This window comes from Pecten maximus, chromosome 9 (genome assembly GCF_902652985.1).
Source record: "Pecten maximus chromosome 9, xPecMax1.1, whole genome shotgun sequence".
Lineage (NCBI taxonomy): Eukaryota > Metazoa > Mollusca > Bivalvia > Pectinida > Pectinidae > Pecten > Pecten maximus.
The window spans coordinates 35,701,380-35,726,080 of NC_047023.1; the positions used below are offsets into that span (position 1 = coordinate 35,701,380).

Sequence of the window (24,701 nt, forward strand, 5' to 3'; positions counted from 1 at the left end):
ATTTGTCTGTCTTTTTGTCTCATAGGGGTAGAGCTATCGTGTCGAACGATTAATGTACTTTATTTTCACACAAACCAGTTATTTTGACTTCACGGAAAAATTATTTTGAATTCAAGGTAAAGCTATTATGATTTCACGGTTGAGTTATTTTGACTTCACGGTAAAGTTGTTTTCTTCACTGTGTTCTTCACTGTAAAGTTATTTTGACTTCACCCTTGAATTATTTGATTTCACGGTAAACTTATTTTGACTTCACGGTTGAGTTATTATGAGTTCACGGTTAAGTTATTTTGACTTCATAGTTAAGTTATTTTGACTTCACGGTTGAGTTATTTCAACTTCTCGGTAAAGTTATTTTAGCTTCACGGTAAAGTTATTTGGACTGCACTGTTGAGTTATTTTGATTTCACGATAAACTTATTTTGACTTCACGGTTGGGTTATTATGACTTCACGGTTAAGTTATTCTGACTTCATAGTAAAGTTATATTGACTTGACGGTTGAGTTATTTCAACTTCTCGGTAAAGTTATTTTGGCTTCAGGCTAAAGTTATTTTGACTGCACGGTAAAGTCATTTTGACTTCACGTAAAGATATTTTGACTAAACGGGTTTAGTGATTTTGACTTCACTGTAAAGTTATTTTGACTTCACTGTTAAGTTATTTAGACTTCACGGTAAAGTTATTTTGAATTTACTGTAAGTTATTTTGACTTCACGGTTGAGTTATTTTGAGTTTACGATAAAGTTATTTTGACTTCACGGTTGAACTATTTTGACTTCGCGGTAAAGTTATTTTGACTTCACGGTTGAGTTATTTTGACTTAATTGTAAAGTTATTTTGACTTCACGGTTGAGTTATTTTGACTGCACGGTAAAGTTATTTTGACTTCACTGTAAAGTTATTTTGACTTCACGTAAAGATATTTTGACTAAACGGCTTAGTTATTTTGACTTCACTGTAAAGTTATTTTGACTTCACGGTTGAGTTATTTTGACTGCACAGTTAAGTTATTTTGACTTCACGTAAAAATATTTTGACTTCATGGCTGAGTTATTTTGACTTCTTGGTTTAGTTACGCTGACTTCTTGGTTTAGTTACTTTGACCTATCGGTAAAAGGAAAAGGTTGAGTTATTTATTCCATCGGAACTCTTGGTCTTGGTTTCCTCGTATTTTTTAAGGTCTCTTGCAAGTCTACATTTTTGTCATACTTTGCCCTTGTTTTATTGAGTTTGGTTTCTTTATGTAGGTTTTCCTTTTATCTTGTTGTTGACGTCACAGTTATCCTGTTTTTTACATTGGCATGATTCTGTCTTAGTGCTATAAAGGTTATTTGTCTCCACGACATAACGTTCACGTTATTTTCGTGTGGTTTTTTTTCACAGTTAAGTTATCGCGACGCCAAGGCAAAGTGAGTGTAACTTCCTAGTTAAGTTGACGGCTCAGTAAAGTTAATATATTTACATTAAAGTTATTTTAATTTCACGCCTAAGTTAGAGTAACTTCGCGGTAAAGTTATGTTGACGGCTTAGTAAGGTAAACAAATACACAATAAAGTTATTTTGATTTCACGCCAAAGTTTGTGTAACTTCGCGCTACAGTTACTGGTATGTTGACGGCTCAGTAAGCTAAATAAATATACAATAAAGTTATTTTTATTTCACGCCAAAGTTTGTGTAACTCCGCGCTAAAGTTACTGGTATGTTGACGGCTCAGTAAGGTAAATAAATATACAATAAATTATTTTGATTTCACGCCAAAGTTAGTTTAACTTCGCGCTACAGTTACTGGTATGTTGACGGCTCAGTAAGCTAAATATATATACAATAAAGTTATTTTGATTTCATGGTTAATTTACTTTGACTTCCCAGGTTTTTGACACGATTTAGCATCCGGCACTTTTCTGTATTTCAGATTTCATATCCTGATACTTTTTTTATTCATTATCAGTTAATTAAATCAAATTTTCTTTCATATTTGAATCTTCCAATTTTTAGGTTTTGCTCCCGGATGTCATTAATAGGACAGTTACGTGTACATACCTGTGTTTTGTATGAATATCAAACATAGCATCATCACTGCACGTGCTGTTGTACCCCCCATTCTGTTTGCCTTTAGTTTGGTATAATGTTCCTCGAGTCCAGAATAATTGTCTCAAACACTATATTATCAAGTTCCTCTTTCCCAATTCAATCATTCCACTTTGGACCGTCGTCTGTCTATTTTCCATGTACGGCGATATCGTGGACAGGTTTACCGGTTTGCGTGTATAATACTCATTTGACAACTTTAAATATAAATGAGTGTATGTCGGCGAATTTCTGCCGGTCTGGTCCCTACCTGGAGTTTGAACTTTAACTAGTTTACCTCTGCAAACGTCTCGTGATTTTTGCGGAATTTGTAGATAAAACACAGGTTGAACGTGACGATAAAATATGTCTTCACCTTGCGGGACATGGTACTGATTCTACACCGCATATAGTTTATCTATTTAATCAACCAATCAAAGAACGGCCCGGCACTTCAATAGGTAACCTGTTACACGACTTGTCTTCAAATACGTACTAGTGGCTGATAGTTAAAAATGATATTTCTTTCTAATCATCTTTAATTCTCCATGCCTCCCTTGAGACTACCTTATAATAAAAACCTTCTGAACTGAGTACTCACCCTTGAGAACTGATATTCTTTCTCAATGTAAAGACATTCCAAAGTTACTAAAATTTATTTTTTGTTGTTTTTACGATCAGCTCTGGAGGTGATCCACACTGAAATGTTTGTGACATCACAGTAAGCGATGAAGTAAAAATGATTTTACTGTCTAAGCTTGACATTAAAAATGTACCTCACTAGAGTTAGACTAGGGTTATGGTGAGTAGGAGGATGACAGTAAAACTAAGTTCAGATTTAAAACACACCTCGTTAGAATTATGACGGATATGTACAAACCACTAGAAATCTTGGGGGGTAATGGTGAGTAGGAGGATGACAGTAACACTTAGTTAAGATTTAAACCACACCCCGTTAGAATTGGACGGATATGTACAAACGTCACTAGAGTAGGTTTGGTGTAAAACTAACTGTGAGGTTAAAGGTGCAATATACAGACTTCCAGACACATACAACGTCACTCATACCGTTATCGTGTTTGATAATAATCATAATCTACATCGCCATTAATCAGCTGTCTCGTGTATATCTTATCACAGGCAAATCGACCCCATGCACCTGTGACAGTTCAATTCATATTTATAGTCGGTTCAGAGATAAATAATAAGGTAAGCCAATTCTCTTAAATTAAATTCCGCTACATTGTCCATAAGATAGGTCATTCTGTTTGCCAACACTCCCGATTAATGAGAGAGAATACCGGATTTCACCCTAAATTTAGACAAAATTATGGGTAAAATTATTTATTTTTCAATATTTACGAAGCCAGTTAGTTCACCAGAAATGCTATCTTGAATTTAGTTTGTCAAAATGATATTTGTAGGTGTTTTTTTTTTTTTTTTTTCTTAGATACTTAAAAAAACTGATGGATCTCTCTCCCAGATCAATATATGAATATATAAATATATGCCAGATTCAGCCCTTGTCAATTACAGTGCATTAATAGTCTTTATAAAAACTAGAATGTAGTCTAAAACAGACGTGGACCCAACTTCACAAATTAGTCAAGTGTGCGAAAACTTCGGAAGAGTTCGTGTTTCCAGTCGTCAAGGTCGAGGCTATGCCTTCGCTCCATTTTATAAAGGATTTTAATCAAACTTCACATCAAGCGTGAAAATACCTGTAACAAGGTGGTGTGGGCATGTGAGGTTCGTATCGTCTGCCAAATTTGTTATTCTATAGAGAGGTCACACCACCCGTTCGAGATATGGGGGATATATCAAGGGCTAATTAATAGCAAATACATATTTAAAAAATGAGGCAAGAATTTTCTTATCTGCGTACTCGTAAAAGGTACTAAAATGATCAATTATATGAGTGAAATATATCTGTAAATATGCTGTATCTGTGAATAAATATTAAATATTACTTAAAACACTCGGTTTATTACACTTTTTAAAGAAATAACAATACTGAACTCATTTGTGTATATAAATATGGTATCGAACTTTCTGGTTGGCCAATTTACACTCAAACTTGTTTTTGAAAATTTACTCTTTTCTTATTTGATATTTCCCTATATTTCACAAATAAAATGAAGAAAAAATCTTTTATTTTTATTTTTATTTTCTAGAGATGACTTACATGACGTACATACAAACTAACAGATGTTGTACCGGCGACTTAGTTATAAAACTGCACCAGTCAACGAGTTTATTCTTCTAGAGAGCAAGTATGGATATCCAGATGAGAATCAAATCAGGAATAGGAAAAATTAAAACACAGAAAGTGATATACCCCGATTCTATAATTTAATACATTTGGTAAATCTTACATCTTGGAATGTTTTTTCACACAAATACATACATCCCTTCTGAACGACGGTACTACTCACAAGTATTAAGACACAGACTGTCTGCTTACCTAGCCCTCTCGTGGATTTACATACTACGTCATATTATCGATAGAGTGACGATTGATTTAGTGCACACCATTGTTTATCGTTAACGAATGTTAAATTAATTAACAATATGTGCTACTTTAGTCCCGTCCCATGCCTGTAATCAAAGCGTTTAAATCTCTGGGTTACTGTACAGAGAAGTTAAATGTCAGGCCAGGGCCTCCGAGATATATGATCAGTTCCTACGTATGTTCTCCTTGTCTACCAAGCGTGTGATGAGCTTTATATTACAGTTCATGATAAATATGATGACTAGCTGAGATACTATAACTGCCAATTTTAAAACTCCTGACTTATTTTCAATGCTTAATTTATTTGTTCTAAATTGTATGTCTAACTATCCAATCTACAGACAAAACAAACGATTGAATAATATTACGTGTAATGGTATCGTTTAGATGTCAAATTGTTTAACTCTGTAACGAAGTTTTATTAAATATAACATCAGGACAACTGAATTAACACTGTCACACGGACCTGATGACTTGGTAAATTCCAGGTCATTTGGACACAACCTGATGTGTAAATCACCTTCTTGGACGATTTAGGTGATACGATTAACATACACTGGGTATAGCACCTTCTTGGACGATATAGGGGATAGGATTAACATCCACTGGGTATATCACCTTTTTAGACGTTTTAGGTGTTTGATTAATATCCAGTGTATATAACACTCTTTAGACGTTTTAGGGGGTTCAATTAAAATCCGTTTTTATAAAGTATCTTTTTAGACGTTTTAGGGGATTTGATTAAAGTATGTTGTATATAGCATCGTTTTGGACGTTTAAGGGGGTTTGATTAACATCCGGTGTGTATAGTACCTTTTCAGCGTTTTAGGGAGTTAGCTTAATAGCCGATGTATATGGTACCTTTTCAGACGTTTTAGCTGTTAGAATAATATCATGCCGTTTGTAACGTACCTTTTTACGACCTTTTAGGGGTTAGACTAACATTCGGTGGGTAAGTGCCTTTTTCAGACGTTTCATTTTACAGATTTGATTTCTTTATTACACTCTGATATTTGTAAATAACCATTATCTATGGTATCTCATTGTACATATTACTAAAGGATGATTGGGATTTCAAACGAACATGGTGATATTATAGTAATGCAAATATATACGACACTTTGCAAAATATCACTAAATACATTGAAAAATAATTATATAACTAACTATAATCAATATTTTCTCACTATAGATACCCATTAGGGTCAATTGCATTCGAGTAGTGATACAGCTGTATACAACGTGGTGTATAGATCTAATCAGTGTAAAATACATATATGTATGTAAGTGTTAGTTAGTTGATATATGTAGATATGTATAGTAGCAATGTGGGATATAGCTGTGTCTATTTTTAGTTTCCATTTCATTATTACATTGAAATAAATAGTAGTAATCATCACAAACGCCGTTAAAACATAGAAAACAACCCTGATCATTACGTTTAAAAGCTGGCGAGGAATTACTTCTTCCTACTTTATCTACGATGTTTAATTACATACTAGAATCTGGTTATTTTATTTCTAATTTGTCGTCAGCCATAACTATTCCTGTCCAAAAGATAAGGCGTAATTTTTGCAACATATTCTTTTACAACGAAAACGTTATCTTCGAGGGAACGTTTGTACTGTTGTTTTGTTGATTTCCGCACAGCATTTGATTTTGTTGATAGGTTAAGATTATGGTGTAAGCTGACTAAGCTTGGTAAAAAATATCTGTCGTTATGTCAATGTACAAATCAGTTAAATCGTGTGTATCAGTTAACGGTAAATATTCTAATCATTTCGGGAAAAATGTTGGATCAACACAAGGGGAAATATTATCACCTCTATTGTTTTAAGTTTGTGTTAATGACCTTGAAACCTCATTTATTGATAATGGTGCAATATAACTTGAGTTAGGGAAGTTAAGTTTGTTTTTGTTAATGTATGCGGATGACTAAATAATATTTCCGAAACTATTGAAGGTGTACAGCGTCTTTTAGAAAATCTGAAACATTATTGCTTAATGGAAATTAACAATTAACACTGAAAAAACCAAAAGTGTTGTATTTAGAAACAGAGGTCGAATACGAGATAGAGAAAGGTGGATGTATAATGGTGTGGAGGCGGAGTTTGTAGATGTGTTAAGCTATTTTGGAATAATAGATTCAATCATAAACAAAAGCAGTTATCTGATCAAGGACGTCAGGCCATGTTAGCTCTTTTTTTAAGTTGTTCTAACTTGAGCATAAATTGTATAACGTTACTGCAGTTTTTGATGCGTATGTTTGCAGTAAACTCCATTATGCATGTGAAGTTTAGGGGTCTACAAAGGATTGAGATATTGAGAGAGCACATTTTCAGTTTTATAAGAAGATTTTAAAAGTTAAGAAGTCGACTTGAAATGCATGAATGTGTATTTTGAATTAGGTCGATATCCTTTAGAATATATAACAAAATTCAGAATGATAAGTAAGTGGTTAAAACTTACGGATTCGAAAAATTGTATTGTGAAGACTGCCTATTCCTTTTAAAAATAGCAATATATGCAATTACCTTTACTGGGTAAAATTTGTAAAACGGTTCTTTCTTCTTTCTCTTTGCAGCTGTATGGACAAATCACTATTCTTTTAACCATACAATTATTTTGTATTTGATAAAACCAAGAATATCTACTCAAAGTCAACAATATAAAACAACATAATTTAGCTATTGAGACTGGTAGTTATAGTTGAACAACGAGAGAACAAAGACTAATGAGCTGCAATTTAAATATAGTAGACGAATGCATAAAACCATATAACTGGCGAAATACTTCCATGTACAAACTTTTACAGTTAATAAGTATTGATAATATGTGATCTTTTTAGACTTTCTACATATGTATTTGAGGCTAATAAGGCAAGAACGACGTGTACGGTATATGTATGTACTGTTAAACACTAAGGTTTAAAGTAATAAATTAACTGAATTGAAACCTGTTCAGGTGTGTTCACTATCGCACGTCGCTGTCTCCACGGTTGATTGACTTTTGTTCAACCTAGATGATCAACCTTTTTTGGCCTATCCGTCATCAGTAAAATCAAAATTGTATCTACTTTACATCTTAATACCGGAGTGTCGCCAATCATCTACATACCAAAAACGTGAACTTTTACATACGTGTTTACCGGATATATAATAAGATGTTAGAGGATATCTAAACAGCTAATCCAGTAAAAACCGTGATAGTTTAAAGGCCTATAAATTCCTACTCTGATGCAATTTAACAGAAGTGACTTGATCACCTTTTAGTATGTATCATGGCAAACCGGGCCATGATTTTGACATGTGATTTGTTAGGCTGTTTGTAAATTTAAACAAAATATGCGAAAATGTATGTTTCAGGGGATACGATTAGCTCGTTTGTATCACATATATTGCAAAAATAGCCACGACGTTTTTTCTCACAAGTGTCTAAAGCACAAATTAGGAGCATTGGTTTGACCAAATTTTATTTAATAATATGTATATACTATTGTGACCTTGAAGTGCAAATGGCGGCTGTGAATAATAACGCACAAGTATGGCATATATGGAGGTTTTTCAAATATTAAAATGCCCTGATTAGATGCTATCATGAACTCTAGACATGACAACAAGACTGTTTTTATGGGAAATGTTTAACCGCTCAGTTTGGCGTAAAAGATGCATATTTCTGAGAAAGGCCCCAAACTCACCAGTTCAACAATTTGTCTTATTATGATCCGAATAGTAGCAGTAGCTTTTAACTGACATGCCCCACTTTATGTCATATTTGTGCGACATTATTCACAACGGCTGACATCCTATATATATGACCCTTAATAACATGTGCATTATTTGAGCCGTGTCACTATCTAAATGAATTAAAACGTTAAAAAAGAGACACCAATAAACCTGCGAACTAAACCTCCTCCAGCAGTGTCTACTATACATACAGTATCAAAGTCGTTACCTTCTTAATAAAGTTGTTTCCTCTTTGAAGGACCCGTCAGTTACGCTTAGAGGCGAAGGTATTGATCATAGAAGTCGACCCAAAAACCAGAAACGGATGGAAAGGAGTATATAGATAGGGAAGAGCGATAGCCGTACTATTCAACAAAATTAATGATTTCCAATATTGGATGTCAAAAAAGAATTCAGTACATGTATATTCTGGTTAGTGTTACTATTTAAATAGAAACAAACGCGGCAAGCAGTATAACATATCATATTATCAGCTTTCAATGTATTTTCTAATGATGTGTAAATAAAGCAAAGCAGAATTATGTATTCTACTAGATAACCATAGTTCTGTGAAATATCATTGCTGAATTATTTTCTCGGTCATAACCTTACAAACAAAATCAAGATGTATTAATTAAAACAGCGTTTAACGAACATTCGTCGTGTCTTACTTCATATTGCAAAAGAAACAGAATGTATCATTTGTCTAGAATCCGAATTCAAACATTACTGAGGCTTATTGGGGTGCTTCTGTCGAGAGAATGGATATTCACAGTACGTAAGGTTGGGATGCTACTATCGAGAGAGGTGATATTCACAGTACGTGAAGTAGTGGTACTGGTAACGAGAGATGGGTTATTCACAATAGGTGAAGTAGGGGTATTGTTATCGAGAGATGGGATATTCACAGTGGTGATTATAGTGTGTCTGTATATGTAAACAATGAGTTGTTTTGAAGGGGTTTAACGCCTTCGGAACAGCCATAGTCACATGTGGAGTTGTTGTTTTGTATTGGTTAAACGCCTTCGGAACAGCCATGGTCATGTGTGGAGTTGTTGCTTTGTATGGGTTAAACGCCTTCGGAACAGATATGGTCATGTGAGGATTTGTTGAATTTTAACTATCTCAAAAACGTCCGCTTGTAAAAATGACTATTCGAGATACATAAAATTGCGAAAAGGTTTGCTATCATTACGAATTGATGGTTTTTTTTTCTAAAAATAATCCATATATTTCATTTAAAGCGATTAGAATGTCAAACTAAAGCTTAAACAGCATCAACCATCTTAATATAATAATAGCCAACGTGATATAAAAGTATGTCCACATCGGGAATAATATATTTGGGATGAAATAAGTAGTGTTAGTAGAACACGACTGATATACTGGGTTATGTATTGATGAATAATCAACAAAGTTTTAGAACTTTTGATTAGTATTTATTGCGAATCGCAACGTTAATTAGAATTAATTCTAAAATTGCACGCATGTTCCATATTAGAGAAAAAAATCAAATATAATTTCAAATGCACACAAAATGAATCATTTCCTAAATACTACCCCAGACTGATGCACGATTTTTCAATCCTAGTTCATATCTTAATAGATTGCATGTCCGACGAATAAAAGACAAATATGGTTCTTTGAAAAAAAGAATTTCCATAAACTATTCTAGTAAAGCAGCGGTTACATCTGCCTTGAAAGAATTGTTTTTCTGCTGTGTAGGCTTCCTTACGCTGAACATTTGGAGCCAGCCAAAGTGATAGACTGGGTATTGGTAAATATACACATATGTGATTTACAATTTTGCCTTCCTTAAACTTAAATCATAGGTATTGTTAGCAATGATGTACTATACAATATTTTGATCTTCGCAATTCTCAAAAAAGACCAATTTGATATTTTTATGAAGTCATCTTTGATTCTTTCTGCAATGTGGTGCGTAAACCTGTATTTTATATAGTTTTGTGTTTTAGACTTTAACTAATATACAATGTGCAACCCTGACGATTTAAGCAGGGCAATGTTAGAGTTAATTGATGTAATATTCGATTACATAAGTAATGCATTAAATCTTAGCGGTATGTACTAGAGACGTTACAAATATTGGAATAAATGTAACGTTATAGCACGTAGGTTACAACGTAGGTTACATTTCTGTTTATTTTTTAATTAATATCTTTCGCCAGTAACCAGCAGAAAATGTATCAAGCAGTATTTTAGTTATAGGAAACATTTTGGACTTAATTTGTTTGCGATGAGACTCAGTATTTTCTTTTTTTTTATAAAAGTAAAAAGTGCATATGTTTCGACAGGTTGATATTAGCCTTTTATACTGCCAATGTGGTGTAATTTTAAAACGAACTAAACACAAGCGCTCTGTCTAAACATATAACAGCATATCTCATAACAATGTCACCATTGTTAAAACAGAGTATTTATAATATTATGATTTAATCCTGCTTTGAACTAGAATTTTTCTTAATTTAAACATTTATGTCATCAGTCCATAACGTAAACATTGACGTCATCATCTGTGACGTCACTTTTGATTGATTGATACAGCGGCGTAATCTTTTCTAAGCGAAAAGAGTTCATTGATAGTAAAATGACGACTTCCACAGAAGTTTTGTGTGTAGTAATTTTAGTTATAAATATATATACAATGTATATATAATTTTAGCCTTAACACAAAACAGCCGGAGGGTACTCTTAACCTTAAACCACGCGGTGTGTTTAGAGTACATTTTTTATGTGCATAACATTAAAATATAGTCAAAAGTTAATCCTAAATATTTAATAGATGTATATACATATAGTAAGAGGCTTCTATGGTTGAGATTGTCAAAACTGTGATGTTTAAAATCTGTTATTGGATCAAATGTATGAGCTTGAAATGAAAAAGATTTATACGTCCTCGACAGTTGACTGATTGCTATTCGTTCTAATTTATTATGCTTGATATGAAAAGATATGAAAAAGCAGATAACCAAAACATCCCGCTTTGTGCATTCTTTGGTGACAGATTGTAATGACTCAATAATTAGAGGAGATACCCAGACAATTACTTCTACATTTACAGTTCATCGAAGTTTATTGTTCACGAAATGTAAGGAGATAAATTCGTTTCTCCGAGAAATATATACAGTGTAGTGGCATATATCACTAAATGATGTATTGGCATTGTGACATGAAAACTAGGACAGTGTAATTGTGTCACAATAATGAATGAAAATGTTTTGTATTCATGTATATTTATGACACGTGACAAACGTGAATGCTTTTGTGAAAGATACGAAAAAGTAACAAAATTACTGAGTGATGAATATATATCAGAATGTAATTTATTTCATCTTTAATGTAAAATACTGAAGGAAAATACGTATTGCTACCGTAATGAATTATAATAATTAACATAAGATAAAAGGCTTTAATAGAGATAAATGTACATGCCAGTTGGTTATAATTCCGCAAGCGGGAAGTTGAATATTTCATGTTCGAATAATCAATTAATTTATTCCATTATTAGAAAATATGTTATGAATGTATTGATCACATTTAATTTATATCTCCTAATCATGGTTGTTAATGACATATACACAAGAAAAGCAGGCAGGATACATTTGTCCATATTGCTTCCTCGAAGTATTTGCGTATCTTGAAATATCTGTATTGTAGAAAAATCCTAGGCCAATAACATATATATATGTGTCTCCCAAAAGGTAATGTATCTTCATTCCATAAACGTAAAGACAAGGAGAGAAGCTGTGTGTATGGTTTGTATCTTCTGCCAGCAAGGCCCGAAGATAAATGTGCCATCTTGTAGTATTGTCGTTCTGGAAATATGGATATAAATTCTAACACCAGAGATCGCGCCTAGGACAGGGTTTTATGAACATTAAACGCATATAAATTCTTGTAATTGGGTTTAGAGAGAAATATTTTGTCCTGCCAAAACTCATTACTGAGCTTCGCCTTCTCATCAATAACGCCGTCACACAAAGAAGAGGTGACATTGTTGAATTGCGATTTTCCGTTCTCCCTCATCGCAAAAGAGAAACACTTAACGACTCGGCATCTGTAAACAAGTAGAGACGTGCATTGCCTTTCATAATGGATTGTCTCATATAGAGTGTTACTCTGCGGGGTTCCACACGGGTATGGGGACAGACTAAGTCAGACCAGGTTCGAAATCATATATAACAAAAACCGTACTGAGAGAATTTTATAATAAATGTATAAACGAGATATTTTTCCTTGGATTTTGTATCTGTCGTAAGATGGTCGTAGATGTCTTCGACGTGTTAACACTATTCTATTACCACAGTCCCCAGTAGAGGCAAGTCACGCCGGAAATGAGGCTTTGAGGTAACTACTGAAAAGTATTCTGACTCGAAAATACATTTGGAAAACTCTTATCCAATTATCTTCGGCGACATTTGGGGATCCGAGTTAAATTGGCGATATCATTTTCCATGAACGAACAGACAGGCTGAATGGCAAAACTGTAATGAGGTCGATAATTGAAAATATCCTCTCATAAAAATCCAATAGGGGGGATCACGTGACACGCTCCAATCAAACACTGACTTTAAAAGGGCTTTATGGTAAAAGTAGCGTGATTGATCCAGCTTGGTAACATTTTTGCGGTTGCTAGTTATCGTGCTAAATAAACGCTTTAGACATTTATTGACAATATCATTTGTCGACACACGGTAGAACCGTCGGTTTGAGTAGACTCAAGAACCGCTCGGACTCGTGTGTAGACGAGGATTAAATGAACGGCAATGATTTCTTGAAGGCAATACGTCTGGCTGCGTAGGTTCTTAAAAAACTTCATCTTTATAAAACAGATTTTTTTTTTGTGGACAGTGTATTTTCTAATGAATACATCAATACGTGTATTAGAATTAGAAAGTCGTATCAACATGGAAGTGTGCAACTTTAACGAGAGGTAAACTGAACATAGAAGGAACCTAAAACTCTACAACGCATGGGTTAAAGTTTCGAATGCCTATTTTATTTATTTCATATTTATGATCAGATATCACTAAAATCCCACATTCATGAATAAAATATATAAAAAAAATATTTCATTTATTTATCTAACACAATTTGTGAACCGTTTATAAAACTCTGATACTAGTAATTCAACAATTCATTGAATATATATTTAACAAGAGAAAATGATAATTATATACATGTACACTGTAAATCAATTTGTTTGAGAATATGATCACATTAAAATCAATGAAATATTTATAGGAAATTACGAATGCAAGTTAATGTGATTTTTATAGCATGCAAAACCAGTAAATCAGATAATTATAGAATACAAAACTGGTAAATGGGAGAGTTATAGAAAACAAAAATAGTAAAGCTGATAATTATAGAATATAAAACCACTCAATCTCATAATCATAGAATACAAAACCAGTAAATCTGATAATTATAGATTATAAAACAAGTAAATGTTGCAATAATAGAATACAAAACCAGTAAATGGGAGGGTTATAGAAAACATAAACTAGTAAATATGATAATTATAGTATACAAAACTAGTAAATCTGATAATTATAGAATATTAAATCACTCAATCTGATAATCATAGAATACAAAACCAGTAAATCTGATAATTATAGTATACATAACTAGTAAATCTGATAATTATAGAATATTAAATCACTCAATCTGATAATCATAGAATACAAAACCCGAAAGTGATAAATATAGAACACAAAAACTGTAAATTGATTATCATGAAATCATTGTATTGCTAGAAATCAATCACTACAAAGAGTTTATAGAAATATTGTTCAATTTAATCAAATACTGGTATTGTATAGGGTAATGTAGAATCATTTGATAGCAATGGTTCAGAATATATGTAATAAACAGTAAAACTCGCTTGTGTCGAACACATGTGGTTACATAGATAAGACCAAGCTATCCCCCACGACACGTGGGATACCTAGCTACACCATTCTAATTGTTTACTTATCAGGTAAATTAAAAGTGTTAGTATTTATCCTTATGTGCTATTTTGACAGTTATACTGAACATAAAAAAAGAAACAAGTGCAGTTTACAAGGGATTGGAAACGATGAAAACTTATGTATCAATGTTACCTGACTATAACCTTACTAAGTACAATAATAGGTCGATAATTCGTAACATCGCCGTTTCTTTAGTTGTGTCGAGATGGCATTCAGAAGAATTTAAAAAGCCGAGAGAATAAATTACTATAGATATATGTTTTAATAAAATAAAATTGACAACATCAATAATTATTAATGTTAGGCGTATCTACTTAATACATTCTTTTTGTATTTTAGTAAATTACAGGTAATTATCAATCAAACGCTTACAATATTGATTTACAGTTTGCACGTAGTTATTTTATCATTAAAATGATCCAAAATTAAAGTTTTAAAAATTAATTATAGGCTTTCCAGATTTCCAGATTTTGGGTTCATGGCATACTTGACTAGTTCATTAAGGGAAACATGTGTAATTAAAATTCTATCAATCATTCTGTATCCCATGTTACTGTTACTTATACACATCTTGATGCGCTAATAATGTCCTTTTGTACGACCTGTTGAGATTTGTTGGTGGTATGTTCTGTTGGTGGACTTATTCCCTGAACTTGTTGTCAACCTGATGGTGGACCTAAGTCTCCGAAAGTTGTCGTTACCCTGTAGGCCACACACAATCTTTTTGAATAAAGGCACCTGTTTAGAATATACTCACTTTTAAATGTGATTAGAAGATGTTCATATTATTTAATCGTTCTTGTAAGGTAAGGTAAAGCGTGACGCCACCGTTTGTAACGTTGGACTTGATCGGCCGGTACAGTGGCGTTATAAATTCTAAGAGAAAAGTGCCGATCATTAAAAGCGGATTTCCACACGGATTGTGCACATCAGATTGGATTAAAGGATTACCTTATTTAGAGTACAATCTAAGCTTGCTTGGTTATAGCTACATAACAACCAATATGGAACGTTAATCATTTAATGATACACAAATTTACCAAATGGATATTTCTTTTCAGCATTTTTCATCATTCCGTATTTTGCAACCTCCCTTCTGCTAACATATGTTTATAAGTCGTTTGGCTATAGCCATACTTGGCATGGAAAGTAGAATTGTGTTGCAACACTCCAAGCAAAACTATAACACGTTGATTTTTGTGCATTTGATAAGTTATAGCAATACTTACTACTTAATACACATCAACTTTTGGAGAATGCATATTGTATTTCTAACCAAAATTAATTGAATGAAATAACTGTTATATATATACCTGTGTATGCGAATATCTATGATCGAGGTATTCAAATTATTTGAAAATGCAACGTACTTTTTCATGATAACATATACATATCAAATCGTAATCACAGCAATTAAGTTGTAGTAGAAACAGACGTCAAGCAACAAACACCTGCTTCTGACCAAGTGAGGAGTGTACATGTGCACAATTAAGATACATTAAAATACAACGAGCTTAAAACCATACGTGCGTTTATGAGGCAACCTTTGAGCGACTAAATTTGAAATTGCTGACCTTTTGGCGTTCTCATTTAAATACAATTATTATTCTTTCTTTCCTTTATAACGCAAATTTGCACAATCTCTTAGAAATGAATGTGAGGCATTCGGAGAGATTGTGTATGTGTTGTAGATATAAATATAACATAAAACAATCTATACCTACTGTCTGTCGAAGTCAAATTTGTTTACAAATATTTGCATGAAATCTGTCGATGGGTGACCTTATTTACGCGGTAGTCATTTGCAAAACATGAAACTTCCTGTTCATAGAAATGTACATCAGGACGACCTGACTCAATCGCACTTAAAAGCTACATTTCAGTTCCATCTCTGATTGGTCTTAACTTCGTTTGTCCGCGTAAACCTGAATTGATGACGTCAATATGTAGAATATGAAACAGCGTACAATATTACATGTACGTCGAAATCAGGCCTATGTAGTCGATAAATTGAAGTGAGAGAGTGATAGTCGTGTGTAATGGTAGATTCTTTGGATAAAATTTTTTTTTCTACTTTGGAACTCTCCAAACATGTATGGAACGCCAAATCAACATATATTCCATTAATTGAACCTATCTTCTATTATTTGGAGATAGGTTCAATTCAATTGAAGATAGGTCCAATTATTTGTACCTACCTTTAATTATTTAAAGATAAGTACAATTGAATTGAACCTATCTCTAATTTGATTGAACCTATCTTCAGTTATTTGTAGATAGGTTCAATTAACTGAATATATATTAATTTGGCGTTCCATAAACATGAGTGTTGCAGAAAAAATATCTCATAAGTAGCAGAAGCACAGTCTTACATCGAACATCGAGGCCATTAATGTTATATAGGGCAGATATACTTGTATCTAAATGTCAGCACAGCACATGCTAATAAATTGGTAAATTAAGGTTAATAAAGTATTAATTGATCGAATATTGGTTGTGTTATATTAACTGTATTGTACAATATCGTGTGCTTAAAATGAACAATTTTGCTTTAATGAAATGTTTACTATAACTTCCCATATTGAAGAGTAGAGTTTTATACAGCCTTGTATCTATAGAGTTTGGTAACACTCGTATTATGTACACGGCTGGAATTCAAATTCATCATAAAGCAATATTGCCATTGTTCGCGTTTGAACACCTACTAAATTCGACAATTTGTACGAGTCCAAAATCAATTATTTGCCAATGCATTTTCTGAACAAAATATGTTTGTATTACAACTTTCAACAATGCAATCAAGATAGTCATTTAGCCCTGCATAATACTTATAATAAAGTATATATATTTGTTATCTATACAAGATTTGCAATTTTAATACAGTTCTGAAGGATAAGTAAAATTATTTTTTTCTATATTTTTCAGACGTATGAATACCATCAATTAAAAACCCTTAAAAATATAATGGTATTTGACCCAAAATGACACAATTCTCTACTAATATTTTTTCTGAAACCTATTCGAAATTAAACATCTCCATCTCGAAGACAGAATTAATCTTGTTTTGACATGTTTAGTTTTCCGCAATCTTACCTTCACTGTGAGGCACCATTCTTTGCTGTAGGCAAAACTAAATGTCCGGTGTACTACTTTAACATCCGGAACTAATTCATTCATTTCAGTTTAACAAATGTGAATCCTATATGTACTACCTCATAATGAAATTACCAAATATACCATATATATGCATGCCATAATACAGGAGTTATTTGCTGAACAAAAAAATCCCATGTCCAGACAGTCTTTATGTGGTCTGCTACCTTAACTAGAACACAATAAACTTGTTTGGTTCTAGCATAGTTGAGAGTGACGCAGTACCTACAAATGTAAAATTAATTTTTGGCTAGATTTCCATTATGATGGTGATGTTAACCAGAGTAGTTTGGTTTATTTTGTTTAACGTCCTATTTACAGCCAGGGTCATTTAAGGATGTGCCAGGCTTTGGAGGTGGAGGAAAGCCGGAGTACCCGGAGAAAAACCACCGGCCTACGGTCAGTACCTGGCAACTGCCCCACGTAGGTTTCGAACTCGCAACCCAGAGGTGGAGGGCTAGTGATAAAGTGTCGGGACACCTTAACCACTCCGCCACCGCGGCCCCCAAAAACCAGAGTATCTTTCACAAGCAAATAAAGTGTTTAAAAACTGATGTCATGTAATCCGGTATATTGACTGAATCTTTTTGAATTTTGTCATACGTCGTGTGAGAGAAGACTTCGTGGGAGAAAGCTCCCACCGAGGACCTGGAAGTTGACATCCCTGTTAAAGGAATTATTAAACTCTGGTAGCTTGTCGAACGACTCTTCAATTAAGGTTCCAAACACAGTTGACCTCCAGTAAGGTGAACCCCTTTATCAGTAGAGTCACGATTGAAGGGAAACTGATGAAGTTGTATCCTTGTTACCTTGTGGTCATTTTATAAGGTTGGCATTTCAGACTTTAAATTATTTGATCATTTTAACGACTATATTTAGAAATAAAACCAAAACAACAAGTATATCAAAGAAGACGACAGATAACATGGCGTCAAGTTCAGAAATAGGTTCCTATACAAAATCTCGAAATTGTATAACAAATCAAAATGATAATAAGAAAACGTACAAAGTGAAGTCGGAGGGGAATGAAATCATAATAAATGGTTATGATTGATCATTGATCTCTCCTGTTATTGATCATATTAGATTTAGACACTATGGTCCCTAGTCCTAGTGCAATGTAGGACCAAACAGTTGTATAATTCAGTTTCATTTATTTTTCACACACAAAAAAAGGTGCGGTGTTGATCTCGAAATCTATATTGATGATGATAGATGTTGGTGTTGTTCGCTGGTGTTGTCCGCACGTGCACGTCTATTGGTATCTTTTATTACATATATACATATGTTATTCACAGACTGATGTTAACCAATTTATATATGACTTAATTATGAAACAGCTCGATACTCCAGGGATGACTTTAACTCTCTACATACCTTGATCATGTCATGGCAAATCGAATGCGCTCGACAAACTTTTTAATTGGAGTTTTGGAAAATTTTACTTTGAAGATGACAGAGGAGCGACAAAAAGGTTTACAGTCAAACGGCACGGAAACCCCGACATCCGGACAGCAAGGGATCAAACTACACTGTAGTCTTTTTGTGTTATCCACAAGATGGCGGTGACTGAATCTTTGATTTTGCCATGGCAAAACGAAATTAAGGCGAAACAATGAAAGCTGAATGTCTATATGTCATGGGTATATGCCCCATTCCTCAGAAAAGTAGGGGCTGCTCTCGCTTCTTCCTAATTTTTCATCTAGATATCAAACAGTCCCCCTTTTTCTATGCTTAAAAATGTTACATTCGTTAATTACTGTATCTATATATCAGTAGAATACTCTACATTATTTAGTAAATACTGTATCTATTGTTAAGTAAATACTGTATCTATTATTCAGTAAACATTGTATCAATAATCTGTAGAATAATGTATCCATTAATCAGTAAAATATTGTATCCATTACTCAGTAAATTACTGTATCCATAATCTGTTGAATAATGTAAGCATTAATCAGTAGAATACAGCATATATTAATCATTAATTACTCTATACATTAATCAGTAGAATACTGTATCCAATTATCTGTAGAATATTAAATCAATTAAGAAGTAAATATTGTATCCTTTAAGGAGCGAATACTGTATCCATTAATCATTAAAGTGATACATCCATTAATCAGTAGAGTGTTGTATCTATTAATCAGTAGAACAATTCATCCGTTAATCAGTAGAAAGAATAATGTATCCATTAATCAGTAGAATACAGTATTTATTAATCAGTAGACTACTGTATCTATTAATCAGTAAATATTGTATCTATTAATTAGTAAATACTGTATCTATTAATCAGTAAATACAGTATATATTAATCAGTAAAATACTGTATCTATTAATCAGTAAATACTGTATCTATTAATCAGTAAATACTGTATCTATTAATCAGTAAATACTGTATCTATTATTCAGTAAATACTGTATCTATTATTCAGTAGAATACTTTATCTATTAATCAGTAGAACAATTTATCCATTATTCAGTAAATACTGTATCTATTATTCAGTAAATACTGTATCTATTAATCAGTAAATACTGTATCTATTATTCAGTAAATACTGTATCTATTAATCAGTAAATACTGTATCTATTAATCAGTAAATACTGTATCTATTAATCAGTAAATACTGTATCTATTAATCAGTAAATACTGTATCTATTATTCAGTAAATACTGTATCTATTAATCAGTAAATACTGTATCTATTAATCAGTAAATACTGTATCTATTAATCAGTAAATACTATATCTATTAATCAGTAGAATACTTTATCTATTAATCAGTAGAATACTGTATCTATTAATCAGTAAATACTGTATCCATTAATCAGTACAATACTGTATCTATTAATCAGTAGAACAATTTATCCATTATTCAGTAAATAATTTATCCATTAATCAGTAGAATACTGTATCTATCAATCTTTATAATACTGTATCCATTAGGCAATAAATCACTGTATTCATTGATCAATTCAATTCTGTATCCATCAATTAGTAAATCACTGTATTAATTTTTTTATCCATTAATCTGTAGAATACTGTATCCATTACATAAGTTTATTTTAACATTAATTGCTCCAACACATGAACAGTAACGTGTTCCCCAGTTATGCTATCTTCCTATAACAACAATAAGTGAAAGTTTTTCCCTTATAGAGTTTACACAACACGTGGTAGATCTAGTCTTTCCCCTTATAGAGTTTACACAACACGTGGTAGATCTAGTCTTTCCCCTTATAGAGTTTACACAACACGTGGTTAATCTAGTCTTTCCCCTTATAGAGTTAACACAACACGTGGTAGATCTAGTCTTTTCCCTTATAGAGTTTACACAACACGTGGTAGATCTAGTCTTTCCCCTTATAGAGTTTACACAACACGTGGTAGATCTAGTCTTTCCCCTTATAGAGTTTACACAACACGTGGTAGATCTAGTCTTTACCCTTATAGAGTTTACACAACACGTAGTAGATCTAGTCTTTCTCCTTATAGAGTTTACACAACACGTGGTAGATATAATCTTCCCCCTTATAGAGTTTACACAACACGTGGTAGATCTAGTCTTTCCCCTTATAGAGTTTACACAACACGTGGTAGATCTAGTCTTTTCTCTTATAGAGTTTACACAACACGTGGTAGATCTAGTCTTCCCCTTATAGAGTTTACACAACACGTGGTAGATCTAGTCTATTCCCTTATAGAGTTTACACAACACGTGGTAGATCTAGTCTTTTCTCTTATAGAGTTTACACAACACGTGGTAGATCTAGTCTTCCCCTTATAGAGTTTACACAACTCGTGGTAGATCTAGTCTTTCCACTTATAGAATTTACACAACACGTGGTAGATCTAATATATTCCCTTATAGAGTTGACACAACACGTGGTAGATCTAGTCTTTACCCTTATAGAGTTTACACAACACGTGGTAGATCTAGTCTTTACCCTTATAGAGTTTACACAACACGTGGTAGATCTAGTCTTTCCCCTTATAGAGTTTACACAACACGTGGTAGATCTAGTCTTTACCCTTATAGAGTTTACACAACACGTGGTAGATCTAGTCTTTCCCCTTATAGAGTTTACACAACACGTCGTAGATCTAGTCTTTCCCCTTATAGAGTTTACACAACACGTGGTAGATCTAGTCTTTCCCCTTATAGAGTTTACACAACACGTAGTAGATCTAGTATTTTCCCTTATAGAGTTTACACAACACGTGGTAGATCTAGTCTTCCCCTTATAGAGTTTACACAACACGTGGTAGATCTAGTCTTTCCCCTTATAGAGTTTACACAACACGTGGTAGATCTAGTCTTTCCCCTTATAGAGTTTACACAACACGTAGGTAGATCTAGTATTTTCCCTTATAGAGTTTACACAACACGTGGTAGATCTAGTCTTCCCCTTATAGAGTTTACACAACACGTGGTAGATCTAGTCTTTCCCCTTATAGAGTTTACACAACACGTGGTAGATCTAGTCTTTACCCTTATAGAGTTTACACAACACGTGGTAGATCTAGTCTTTCCCCTTATAGAGTTTACACAACACGTGGTAGATCTAGTCTTTCCCCTTATAGAGTTTACACAACACGTGGTAGATATAATCTTTCCCCTTATAGAGTTTACACAACACGTGGTTAATCTAGTCTTTCCCCTTATAGAGTTTACACAACACGTGGTAAATCTAGTCTTTCCCCTTATAGAGTTTACACAACACGTGGTAGATCTAATCTTTCCCCTTATAGAGTTTACACAACACGTGGTAGATCTAATCTTTCCCCTTATAGAGTTTACACAACACGTAGGTAGATCTAGTCTTTCCCCCTTATATGAGTTTACACAACACTTGGTAGATATAATCTTTCCCCTTATAGAGTTTACACAACACTTGGTTAGATATAATCTTTCCCCTTATAGAGATTACACAACACGTGGTAAATCTAGTCTTTCCCCTTATAGAGTTTACACAACACGTGGTTGATCTAGTCTTTACCCTTATAGAGTTACACAACACGTGGTAGATCTAGTCTTTCCCCTTATAGAGTTTACACAACTGGTGGTAGATCTAGTCTTTCCTCTTATAGAGTTTACACAACACGTGGTAGATCTAGTCTTTCCTCTTATAGAGTTTACACAACACGTAGTAGATCTAGTATTTTCCCTTATAGAGTTTACACAACACGGTGGTAGATCTAGTCTTTCCCTTATAGAGTTTACACAACACGTGGTAGATCTAGTCTTTCCCCTTATAGAGTTTACACAACACGTGGTAGATCTAGTCTTTCCCCTTATAGAGTTTACACAACACGTGGTAGATCTAGTCTTTCCCCTTATAGAGTTTACACAACACGTAGGTAGATCTATCTTTCCCCTTATAGAGTTTACACAACACGTGGTAGATTATAATCTTCCCCTTATAGAGTTTACACAACACGTGGTAGATCTAGTCTTTCCCCTTATAGAGTTTACACAACACGTGGTAGATCTAGTCTTTTCTCTTATAGAGTTTACACAACACGTGGTAGATCTAGTCTTCCCCTTATAGAGTTTACACAACACGTGGTAGATCTAGTCTATTCCCTTATAGAGTTTACACAACACGTGGTAGATCTAGTCTTTTCTCTTATAGAGTTTACACAACACGTGGTAGATCTAGTCTTTCCCCTTATAGAGTTTACACAACTCGTGGTAGATCTAGTCTTTCCACTTATAGAATTTACACAACACGTGGTAGATCTAATATATTCCCTTATAGAGTTGACACAACACGTGGTAGATCTAGTCTTTACCCTTATAGAGTTTACACAACACGTGGTAGATCTAGTCTTTACCCTTATAGAGTTTACACAACACGTGGTAGATCTAGTCTTTCCCCTTATAGAGTTTACACAACACGTGGTAGATCTAGTCTTTACCCTTATAGAGTTTACACAACACGTGGTAGATCTAGTCTTTCCCCTTATAGAGTTTACACAACACGTGGTAGATCTAGTCTTTCCCCTTATAGAGTTTACACAACACGTGGTAGATCTAGTCTTTCCCCTTATAGAGTTTACACAACACGTAGTAGATCTAGTATTTTCCCTTATAGAGTTTACACAACACGTGGTAGATCTAGTCTTCCCCTTATAGAGTTTACACAACACGTGGTAGATCTAGTCTTTCCCCTTATAGAGTTTACACAACACGTGGTAGATCTAGTCTTTCCCCTTATAGAGTTTACACAACACGTAGTAGATCTAGTATTTTCCCTTATAGAGTTTACACAACACGTGGTAGATCTAGTCTTCCCCTTATAGAGTTTACACAACACGTGGTAGATCTAGTCTTTCCCCTTATAGAGTTTACACAACACGTGGTAGATCTAGTCTTTACCCTTATAGAGTTTACACAACACGTGGTAGATCTAGTCTTTCCCCTTATAGAGTTTACACAACACGTGGTAGATCTAGTCTTTCCCCTTATAGAGTTTACACAACACGTGGTAGATATAATCTTTCCCCTTATAGAGTTTACACAACACGTGGTTAATCTAGTCTTTCCCCTTATAGAGTTTACACAACACGTGGTAAATCTAGTCTTTCCCCTTATAGAGTTTACACAACACGTGGTAGATCTAATCTTTCCCCTTATAGAGTTTACACAACACGTGGTAGATCTAATCTTTCCCCTTATAGAGTTTACACAACTCGTAGTAGATCTAGTCTTTCCCCTTATTGAGTTTACACAACACTTGGTAGATATAATCTTTCCCCTTATAGAGTTTACACAACACTTGGTAGATATAATCTTTCCCCTTATAGAGATTACACAACACGTGGTAAATCTAGTCTTTCCCCTTATAGAGTTTACACAACACGTGGTTGATCTAGTCTTTACCCTTATAGAGTTAACACAACACGTGGTAGATCTAGTCTTTCCCCTTATAGAGTTTACACAACTGGTGGTAGATCTAGTCTTTCCTCTTATAGAGTTTACACAACACGTGGTAGATCTAGTCTTTCCTCTTATAGAGTTTACACAACACGTAGTAGATCTAGTATTTTCCCTTATAGAGTTTACACAACACGTGGTAGATCTAGTCTTCCCCTTATAGAGTTTACACAACACGTGGTAGATCTAGTCTTTCCCCTTATAGAGTTTACACAACACGTGGTAGATCTAGTCTTTCCCCTTATAGAGTTTACACAACACGTGGTAGATCTAGTCTTTCCCCTTATAGAGTTTACACAACACGTGG

General features: G+C 33.7%; 1 protein-coding gene across 1 annotated transcript in view; it reads right to left on the bottom strand.

The window, feature by feature from the left end:
• LOC117333977 overlaps positions 1 to 24,701 on the bottom strand; it is a 57,535-nt gene that overhangs the window by 25,459 nt on the left and 7,375 nt on the right. The window lies entirely within an intron of this gene.